At 46.6% G+C, this 11,386-nt stretch overlaps 1 protein-coding gene across 2 annotated transcripts in view; it reads left to right on the top strand.

Annotated features, from left to right (window-relative positions):
* FAM171A1 (family with sequence similarity 171 member A1) overlaps positions 1 to 11,386 on the top strand; it is a 158,895-nt gene that overhangs the window by 138,966 nt on the left and 8,543 nt on the right. The window lies entirely within an intron of this gene.

The following is an 11,386-nucleotide window of genomic DNA, read 5'->3' as shown; positions in this document are numbered from 1 at the left end:
CTCTCTCTCTGTCTCTCTCAAAGATGAATAAATTTTTTAAAATTATTATTATTATCAAAAAGAAAAAAACTTTAAGGCTGTGGGAAGAATCCTGACTTGGACTCAGAGCACCTGGGGGTCAGACCCGGCCCTGGGATCAGACAGGTGACTGACTTCTACAGCTGTAGAAGGGGAACAGTGTTATCTTCCCTGCTTACCTCTCTGGGTTGCATTGAAATGAGCCAACAAATATTAAAGTTCCTTATAAACTGTAAATTGCAGTAAAATAATTATTCTGGGAGTCTTGTAGTCCCCTAATCCAGTGGCTACGTGGAACAATGATCATTTTTTAAATTATATCAGCTGCTTCTCAGCCTCTTTTTAGGACAGTGGTAGACAAAACAGCCCCATCTCTTCTTTGCCATGCTTTCCACTTTCCGAAAGTTTCAGCTGGGTGATCTCTCCCTTTTGTGCGAAGAGGATGGTTTTCCAGGTGTCTGACATTACCCAGGGGGCTCAGTGAAGATACCACCTCCTTACCTATCGGTCTAGAAATACGTATGAGCACACTGCTTACAAGGCAATAAGGTTGGGACAGGTGCCCCGTAACCATAGTTTATTCGCTACTGGCCACAAAGATGAACTCCATTGTGATGCATGTCAGCAGCCTCTCCATTCCTTCATTAAGTTGCTCTTGTAGGAAGATCGTGTGCTTGGAACTTCCGAACAGTGGAAATCCAATTCAGATGCACATTGGGATCAGGTGAGAGCAGGAAAAAGTACTGACATATTCAGGCCCCACTGCAGCCGAACGGGACTCAGACTCTCTGCAGGTAACACCTGGTGCTGGTGTTTCTTTGAAAACGCTTCCCCCGGCTGACGCTGATAACATAGGCTTACCAACCACTGCTTTAGAAATTCTGAAGATACTTCACAGTGTGAGAGCAGCTCCTGTTCTGTACTTCAGGGAATGACGGGTCTCCCCTTCATTTCTAGGGTAGGTCAGCCGCCCTGCCCTAGATTCGCGGTGGGGGAGGGCAGACATGTTCAATAACAGTCCCCACGCTGAGCGGCACGTGCCCAATACATGGCGACCAGGGCCCTGCTCTGCATTCTTCACACCGTTTGTTGACAATCCACATGCTGGGGCGCCCGGGGGACTCAGTCTGTTAAGCGTCCGACCTTGGCTCAGGTCATGATCTTACAGTTCGTAGGTTTGAGCCCTGCGTCGGGCTCTGTGCTGACAATGCACAGCCTGGGGTCTGCTTCCTCTCTCTCTGTCTGCCTCTCTGTCTCTCTCTGTCTCTCTCTCTCTCTCTCTGTCTCTCAGAAATAAATAAACATTAAAGAAACCCCAGATGTCGACCAACCCTGGGTTCTGTCCTCTGTCCTGCTCACACACTACACATTCCCCTTGTTACAACACCCACGGCCAAGGACTCCCATCACTGGACCACCACTGTGTCTGCAGCCCAAACCTGCTGTTGATCAGCCCGGCTGCTGACGGGGCATCTCCATCCAGATGGCCCTCAAGCATCTCCGACTCAACTTGTCCCAAGATGGAGTCACCATGCATCACCCCGTGAGCCTCTCTGCCTACCCCCCTCAAAACAGCCCAGTTTTCCCAGTTTCCTCCAAATCTGCTACCCCACTGTCATGGTTTTACCGTACAGTTTCCCCAGCCAGAAACCTCAGGGTCAACCTCACCACCCAAATTCAGGCACCAAGTCCTATCAATTCTGCCTGCTATCAGGAAACAATGAATATTTCACGTGTCCAGCTGGCCAGGGCTTTCCGAGTAAAATTTACCGGTGTCCTAGGTTTAAGGATGAGTGTAACCATTCCTCAGAAGACAGAGATAGTGAATTACTTCAGAGAGATTTACAGGTGTATCTCCCCTCGAGCCACTTCTTTGCCATTCATTTATGTTCATTTACCTGTGTTGTAACACATAGGGACCTTCTTCCCCTTCTCTCCCAAGATTTGTTTCCATTAAGAAGTTAAGGTTTCGGGGCGCCTGGGTGGCTCAGTCGGTTGAGCGTCCGACTTCGGCTCGGGTCATGATCTCACGGTCCGTGAGTTCGAGCCCCGCGTCGGGCTCTGTGTTGACTGCTCAGAGCCTGGAGCCTGTTTCAGATTCTGTGTCTCCCTCTCTCTGTGCCCCTCTCCTGTTCATGCTCTGTCTCTCTCTGTCTCAAAAATGAATAAATGTTAAAAAAAAAATTAAAAAAAATAATAATAAAAAAAGAAGTTAAGGTTTCTGGGGCGCCTGGGTGGCTCAGTCAGTTAAGCGTCGGGTCATGATCTTACGGTTTGTGAGTCTGAGCCCCACGTTGCGTTCTGTGCTGACAGTGTGGAGCCTGGAGCCTGCTTCAGATTCTGTGTCTTCCTCTCTCTCTCTGCCCTACCCTGCTTGCTCACATGCACATGCTCTCTCTCTCAAAATAAATCTCTCTCAAAAATAAATATTAAAAAAAATATTTTTAATAAAAAAAAAGTTAAGGTTTCTCTTCACTGAAAGGGAGGAGGCAGCTATGCAGTAGATCCTATGAAGCACCAAAATTTATAATTTGGGGGTCCTCTTTTATAGCATGGATCCCCTTTATATGTGCAATCTGACACTTGCCCTCTGCATTGCCCCAAGGGGTGAAATGGGGCAGCGTGTAAAGATATTTTTTAAAGTAAATAGCCTGCCTCTGATCCAGAAACCTTGTTTTTGCTATCAGGATAAAATAACTATGGGTATAAAGACTTCTCAGATGCCAAGTGTGTCCCAGACCTGTTCTTGTGGTTGCAAATGACAGAAACCGAACTCAAACTAGCACAAATAAGGGACTTCATCACTAAGGGAGATTTGCCAGCCAGATGACAAGGTGTGATATTGTCATTTAAAGTAAGAAGTATATACGTGGACTTTGTCCTTCTTCCTGGCAGAGCTCCTAAAACCCCTGTTATTTCTTAAGTGGTAAGAGCGATTAAGGTATCTTGGTATTCATAACAAATCCTTTCAGCCTGAGTTTGTTCAGGAAGTGACTCTTGGACTGCTCCTAAGGATGGGGGCTGATTGCACGGAGACCCAACCATGTGACTAGAAAGTAGGAGCTTCAATCTCCCCCCCAACCCCCCTCCCGCCTCAGAGGACGAGGGAGGGGCTGGAGGTTGAACTGATTGCCAGCAGTCAGTGATTTAATCAACTGTGTCTATGTCAGGAAGCCTCCATAAAAATCCAAAAGGATGGGATTCAGACAGTGTCTGGGTTGGTAAACCCGTGGAGATTGGGGGAGAGTGGTCCGCTCAGAGAGCATAGAAGCTCCACCCCCTTCCCTGCCCCCATACCTTGTCCTACACATCTGGTTCTTCCTGAGTTACATCCTTTTATACTAAACTAGTAAGCAAAATGTTTCTCCAAGGTCTCTGAACCTCTCTGGCAAATTAATGGCATGTGAGGTTGGGGTCATGGAAACCTCTGATCTATAGCCAGTGGGTCAAAAGCACAGGGGACAATTTGGGACTTGTGATTGGCATCTGAAGGTGAGGGGGGGGGGGGTAGGGTGACAGTCACGTGGGACTGAGCCCTGAACCTGTAGAACCTGAGGCTGTCTCCAGGTAGATAGTGTCAGAACTGAGTCAAATTGTAGGACACCCAGCTGGTGGTGGAGAATTTCTTTGTGGTACTGGAAACCCAAACACATCAGAATTGGGGTCAGAATTGTACAAGGGTTGGGGAGCCCGGGGGGCTCAGTCGGTCGGGCGTCCGACTTCGGCTCAGGCCATGATCTCACGGCTCCTGAGTTCGAGCCCCGCGTCGGGCTCTGCACTGACAGCTTGGAGCCTGGAGCCTGCTTCGGGTTCTGTCTCTCCCTCTTTCTCTCTGCCCCTCCCCCGCTCACACGCTGTTTCTCTCTCTCTCAAAAATAAACATTAAGAAAACATAATACTAATTTTAGAATTGTAGGAGGGAACTGAACCACAGAACACAGGGTGTAAAAATAAGGGTTTCGTGTTTATAGATGACGTCCCTAATGCATTCTCTTTTGATTCTCACAACTCCCCTGTCATGACTAAAGCAGGTGATATTAACCCACTTTGATATCCAAAGATACCGAAATTGAGTGGGTTGCCCAAACGGTGGTAAAGACCCCGGATTTGAACGGACACCCAAATGCTTTACTCAGAAGTGCGGTATTCCCCCCATGACACGCAGCTGCCTCACAGAGCTTAATTCCAGGGATAAACAGCGGTGACACTTAGTACTTCCTCTGCTTAGAAGCAGGTTCCAAGCACTTCGTGTGGATCATCTCATGTAACCATTCTGCAGTGCTTATGGAAAAGTGTTACTTACTTTAAAAAAATTTTTTTTATTGTTTATTTATTTTTGAGAGAGATAGAGTGTGAGCAGTGAGGGGCAGAGGGAGGGAGACACAGAATCTAAAGCAGGCTCCAGGCTCTGAGCTGTCCGCACAGAACCTGACGTGGGGCTCGAACCCACAACTGAGAGGTCATGACCTGGGCCGAAGTTAGATGCTTAACTGACTGAGCCACCCAGGTGCCCCCAAAGTGTTACTTTCTTAGGAAAGCAAAACACTATGTCTCCCAGCATGCTAGCAATTTGATAAAGAGTTAAAACAACTATATACATTCTTTTAAGAAGCGTGGGGGTGGTTACTGAGGTCTTCAATGATCCTGTGTGCACCTTAGAAAGAAAACTCAATCCCTCCTCCCGAAGGTGGGAAATTTTGGAGTCCTGTGGTGTTAGTCGCTCCTTAAAGGCCAGGCAAGGAAGGAAATTTGGTTAAGAGAGATCAACTACCCAGTGGTGGAAATTTTCATGTTTTTTAAATTTATTTTTTAAGGTTTTTTTTTTTTTTTTTTTTTTTTTTTTTTAGAGAAGGCACAAGTGAGCAAGAGGCAGAGAGAGAGAGAGAGAGAGAGAGAGAATCCCACAAGGGGCAGAGAGAGAGACAGAGACAGAGAGAGAGAAAGGGAGAGAGAGAGAGAAATGGGTCTCACCCGAAGCGGGCCTCAAACTCACAAACCATGAAATCATGACCTGAGCCAAAGTTGGACGCTTAACCCACTGAGCCACCCAGGTGCCCCAAAAATTTCATGTTTGTTATCAGGAGACACACAAAAGGGGGCAAAAGGATGACAAATATAATACAACCACTTGGAATTAGAGAATAGCTCAAATTGCCCTGGAGATCAGTTACATTTTTCCTTTTTAAACAAGGCCGGAAAGACAGATTTTCCTTTTCTTGAGTGAGAGCGGAGGATTGTAGAGGAAGTTTGCCTTTTGTCCAGGTTGGAGGGTGAAAGAAAAGCCCGAGAGGGACATCTTCAGAGGAGTGCCACAGAGAGGAGAGGATTCTTGGCCAGAGACACTTACAGAGGTTGTTTTTGAAAAAGGTTGCTGTTCTCTAATACTGATGCTAGCTCCTTTCCAGTCAGCATGGGAATGAGACAGTATCGACCAATGAACAGCCGAGGGTGTCTCCATGAACGGCAGTGAAACGTTTTGTGCGAGCCTCTGCGGTCCTTTAATGTACAGAGAGCTGTCCTCACTCCTTGTTCTGTGTTAACAATAAAGCGCACTGTCTGAACTTCACAGGGCCAACAGAATAACGCTTGGACCTTCAGGAAAATCTTATGGTTGGAAAAAGCAAGGATACTTGCAGAGACGTGCATGATGCATCAATAATATGGGCTATTGAACTAGAATTTTAGCTCACTGAAGTAGAACGTCAGGACGCAAAGAGGAAATGTCATTGCTTCTAGAAACAGAAACGTCATCTTTCAATTATTTTGTAGGCAGAGACTTGCACAATGGTGTGTGTGCGTGTGTGTATGTAAAGGAGAAGAGAGGCAGTGCATATAAGAGCTGATAAGAAACACTAGCCACCAGATGAATTTATTTTAAAATTATGAAAACAATGTTACTGAACCATGTAGTGACTTTCGGTGTTTCCTCTCTTTATAAAACAAATTATTTGGCAGATGAAAAGCTGTGTGCTAAGTTCTCTCGATATCCTTTTTCCTTTACATTCTTAGACGTAGTACCAAAATGACATCTCTTGTGTGTTTAGAGGTATTTTCTCTGCCTCTTTCTGGTTAATAATCCCTTTCTTCTTTGCAAATGATGCCCAGTATACAGGGTGGAACCCAACGCCCTGTGTCTACTAGGGAAGTATAGTGATTGGTCCACATTCACAGTGATTGATCAACGTAGCAGCCAATCAGAATCCTCCTCTGCCCTTTTTTTTTTTTTTCCACTGGGGCTAGAAAAAGTAAGGCCCGTGGTAGAACAACATATATGGGCCGCTGAAGCTGTTAATAGTCACATTCCTTTAACTACTTGAGCCCCCCACTAACTTTCCAGTGACATCCCCACTTTGCCAAAGGTAGCCAGGCCACAATAAGACCACGTGAACTTGACACGCAGAGAGAAGGGCTGAGAGAAGAGCCCTGCTACGTTCAGGACTGCGGTTCCAGTTGCTTCCAAGCCTCAACTGGAATCACTTTCATTCCTTTCACTTTATTATTCACCCCTTCCCTCCATTATTTAAAATATTCCAGGGGCACCTGAGTGGCTCTGTTACGGAACTAGGCCGGAGCGCCGGCGGAAAAACCAAGCGGCACTCGGAGATCTTGGTGGACGGAGATTTATTTAACACCGTCAGGCTCAGAGGAGACCCTTTCTCCAAAGATCTGAGCCCTGAATGCAAGTGGGGAGGCTAACTCATAGTCGTCAGTTTCCATATCTGTGGGGGTTTTCGCGTGCCCAGCAAACAAAGGAAGAAGAACCCGGAGAAGGGGTCTCCAAGCTAGAGGCCAGAGCTTGTTTTAGTCCCATCGGCCATCTTTGGCCTACTTCATTCACTTCTCCAACAACTCTACCCAATTATTACACTCATAAGTCACCACGATAGCAATCATGAGGCACCATGACAAGACAAATTCTCATTCTGCTGCATTTTAATGTTTATTTATTTTTGAGAGAGGAAGACAGAGCATGAGTGGAGGAGGGACAGAAAGAGAGGGAGACGCAGAATCCCAAGCAGGCTCCAGGCTCCAAGCTGTGGGCACAGAGCCCAACCCGGGACGCAAACCCAAGACTGTGAGATCATGAGCCACCCAAGCACTCCTCATTCTGTTGCGTTTTAGATGCTCATTCTTTAAATGAGAACTAGAGCATTCCTAGCTCCCCCTGCCTCTGTATTATAGCATTTTCCCATTGGAGATAGGAAAGTATGTAAGAATCATGAATTGTGTGAATGGTAATCAAAATCATCCTGGTGACACAATCTCTGCCTTTGATCTTAAGGAGGGGGTGGGAGCCAAGTTTGTCATCAGAGCTGAGATCAGAACTGTCTGACAGAATAGAGTTTTAAATGAATTTATTTGTCTTTTATATCCCATGTTTTTGCATTGACATAACTTTTTAATTCATTTAAAAAATCTTCCCCACCTCCTTTTTTTATTTCCTCACTAACTCAGCATCTTACTTTTAGTCCCTACATCAAACCTTCTAAGACCTTGGCAGGCTCAGGGACAAATCCATTTGTGACTTTACGATTGCACGTTGCCTTAATATGCACCCATACTGTAAGCCCAGAGCACATAAAATAAACCTACACCCAACTCACCTGACTGACCCTCCTATACCAAATGTCAATTTAGAAATAAATGCCTCTTGGGGCGCCTGGGTGGCTCAGTCGGTTAAGCGTCTGACTTCGGCTCAGGCCCTGATCTCATGGTTCGTGGGTTCAAGCCCCTCATCAGGCTCTGTGCTGACAACTCGGAGCCTGGAGCCTGCTTCAGATTCTGTGTCTCCCTCTCTCTCTGTCCCTTCCCCACTCTCACTCTGTCTCTCTCTCTGTCTCTCTCTCTCTCTCTCTCTCTCTCTCTCTCTCTCTCTCTCAAAAATGAATAAACATTAAAGAAATAGATGCCTCTTCGGCCGAGACAAGCCCAGAATAACAACCAAAATTCAAAGGTAAAATAGGTCAGGGTTGAGATGATACAGACAGCCTGAAGAGTTGGCCTGGGAAGGTCCAAGGAGGAGGTGAGGCTTGCACTCAGTTTAGAAAGTCAAGTGAAAGAGTTTTTCCAGACCAGAGAAGAGAGGCCAAGGTTAGGATGAGGTCAGCTTATTTGCCAGGACTCCACTATCCAGCTCCCAAATTATGTTTCTCTGCGTGTTTATTCTCTGTGACCAAGACTCCAAACAGATGTACCCACAATGATGAAGTTTCAGGGTGATGGTGGTGTTCGTGGGGTTCAGAGCTGACGGGCAAGAAAGAATTCTTGAAGACGTCTTTGGTGCAAAAAGATTATATTAAAGCTCGGGGACAGGACCCATGGGCAGGACGAGCTGCGCTGCAGGTGTGGGGGGTGACCATTTGATGCAGTGGGGTGGGGGGGGAGATAAAGTCAAGTGGGAGTTTCCAAAGAGGCTCTCATGTGCCAAAGACTTCCTGGAAGCCTAGCTATTGTCAAGCTAAGGTGGTTCTGCCTCCACCAAAGCATCAAGATAGTAGGGAGTTCCTCGCCCTTGCGCCATTGATGGGATTTGCCTTTTTCTGGTAAACTGGTGGAGAGTCTTTTGTCCTTTCCTCTTTTGGGGTAGCCTGGAGTGTCCGAGGAATATCACACATGTCTGAAGTGGGGGGGGGGGGGGGAGGGACGGGGCGGGGCGGGTGCAGCTTGTACTTTGCCCTCAGCCTGCCCCACAATCCCTCATCAACTAGATGTGGAGGTAAACTGACTACCCCATAACATCTTGAATTTTTCAACTATAGCTTAATTATTTATTTTACTTGAATGAAAAAAAAAAACCTTCAATCCTGCCCTTTGCAGCAATATAGATGGACCTTGAGGGCATTATGCTAACTGAAGTACCCAGACAAAGGCAAATGCTGCTGGCATCATTTATATGTGGAATCTGGTTTTAAAAAGTCAGATTAATACAAACAGAGAGTAGGAGCGCCTGGGTCAGTTAAGCATCTGACTTCAGCTCAGGTTAATGATCTCACAGTTCATGACTTTGAGCCATGCATTGGGGCTCTGTGCTGACAGCTCAGAGCCTGGAGCCTGCTTCGGATTCTGTGTTTCCCTCTCTCTCTCTGCCCTTCCTCCGCTTGCACTCTGTCTCTCCCTCTCAAAAATAAGTAGACATTAAAAAAAAGAAGAAAGCGATGGGACTGGGGAAGGGGGAAAAGTGAGAGGGTTGGAAAAGGGTACAAACTTTAGCTATAGGGGGCATAAGGTCTGAGGATCTTCTGGAACGCAGGTTGACTATAGTGGATAATACTGTGCTACATAATTGCAATTGGCTAACGGAGCAGAACTTAAATGTTCTCATACATGCACAAAAAGATGAATGTGTAAGGTGGTGGATGTGTTGATTAAGTAAATGGTAGGAATCCTTTCACGAAAATGTTTCTATTTAACTCTAGCCTCCGGGACATTAGCTGTCAGATGATGACATCAGTTGTGAGTCAGAAGCTCTCAATTTTCAGGAATACCATAGTAACAATGTTCTTTTTTTTTTTTTTCCATTTGAGAATAACCTTTGCAATAATTGGAGAAATGCCTTTGTATGACTCAATGTTTTTTCTCCCTCCGTCCTCTGAGGCTGTAACACTGACCTGCCCTAGGAATCCTGGATTCCGGAAACCCTTGGTGGATTAAGTCAGCGCATTGTCGTTGAGATTGCTCACAGGTGTGATTACCCCTTATCTGTTTCCTTTGAGAAAGTCACTCCAATTGTTTCCATGTGTGAGTCTACTGATGAAGCCATTACACGTCTGTCATCCACTCACACCCTCCTGTGCTGATCACTGACATAATGACAGGGTGGTGGTCCCACATGACTCAGTCCTTCCAAGCGTAAGCAGCCCCAATATGAACGTTTTTAAATTGTTTAACAGGAGCATGAACGAGAAATTCTCATTTTTTACTGCAGGTTGTGGAACTCCTGACCAGTCCAGGGACAATAGCCCCCACCCCGCCACCGCGAGCCACAGCATTTGCTTCTATGGCAGGCCCTCCAACCGCTCTGTCTGTAACATCGCTGTGATCCAGAAAGAGCCCGTTCCTTCCCCATGGGATGGAGGGCTCTCAGCCTTGAGTCTCCAGGTAAACCTACAATCTTGCTGGGGAAACAAACACACATACTTGAGAAATTAACGGCGCCAGTAAAGAAAGGATGTCAGCCTTGGACGTCTATATATGCAACTCTCCCACCTGGAGAATGGCTGTCAGGCTGATTCCCCCCCAGAAAAACGAAAGGGAAAGAGTATAGGTTCCATGCGGGTCTGAGGCCCTTCCCAGAAGACTGTGGGAAGAGTTGATGCGTTCCTAGGTGCGGTCACATGCCTCTCCTTTAAAACCACCAGGGATCTTAAAGTTGTGATCAGAGCAAGCGTCTTCGAAGGACAAATTCTGACTGTTAGAGAAAACGAGACTGTGGGCTTATTTAAAGTGGCACATCGGCTGCCTCTCTGTGGAAGTGACCACATAGCACAGGGCAGGGACCCCTTTTGCTAAACAGTGTTGCAGCCACACATGGCAGAGTGCGAGGCTTCAGGGAGGGCAGGGGCTACTACTGCCCAAAGTTCAGCCTTCGGTCTCTTGAGAATGAGTTGTCTTGTACAGAATGCGTCGGGTGAATCAGTGAAAGGACTTCCCCAGAAGCTGATGCTGGGGTAGCAGAGCATCATGGGCAGAAACTTAAAAAGGAAATGTCCAGGAACTGGTCCCACAACACTTAGCCCACTTACAAAAGGGTCATGAGAGACAGCGGGAGCATTTGGGAAGATTTCTTTGGACAAAACAGTGCTGTGAACTCCACACACAGGGCCAGACCCTGGGGAGGGGCCCAAGGCCACTGTGGGCCGAGACGCTGGAGTCACAGAGGAGGGGCACTGACCACAACCCTCCCCTCTCTCTGGCCACAGTTCTGCGTTATGGCCAGCCCCATCGAGAAGAAGAGAAAAGACTGAAGGCTAAAACTAGAAGTTTTGCTCATTTACAGGGCTGAGCATTCTGACTGATGAATTGAAATGCATCTTGTCACCCAGTGGTCTGTAAGACTGTTGACTGTTGCTCCTTGAGAATGACCAGAAATGTCACCAACTTGACAGTTTTTGACGGATGGACAGAGGGAACTTCCCCCTGCCCCCAACAAAGGACAGCGGGAGAGAAAACCAGGTTTAAGTTGCGTCTGATTATGCAACAAGTTTAGTAACTTAAACCTGGTTCCCTCCTATAGTTTCTCCTTCATTCTCCTCCAAGCACGTAGTAGAATCTATTCCATTTCTTTGGAACACCTGGGTTCCCATCCTGTGTAAAAACATCTGCTAATTTAAAGAGTTTGTGTTAAGAGTGCTCTTGGCAGTTGTAGGGA

The sequence above is a fragment of the Acinonyx jubatus genome, chromosome B4 (assembly GCF_027475565.1).
Source record: "Acinonyx jubatus isolate Ajub_Pintada_27869175 chromosome B4, VMU_Ajub_asm_v1.0, whole genome shotgun sequence".
Lineage (NCBI taxonomy): Eukaryota > Metazoa > Chordata > Mammalia > Carnivora > Felidae > Acinonyx > Acinonyx jubatus.
This window is presented reverse-complemented; position numbering and strand designations above follow the sequence as displayed.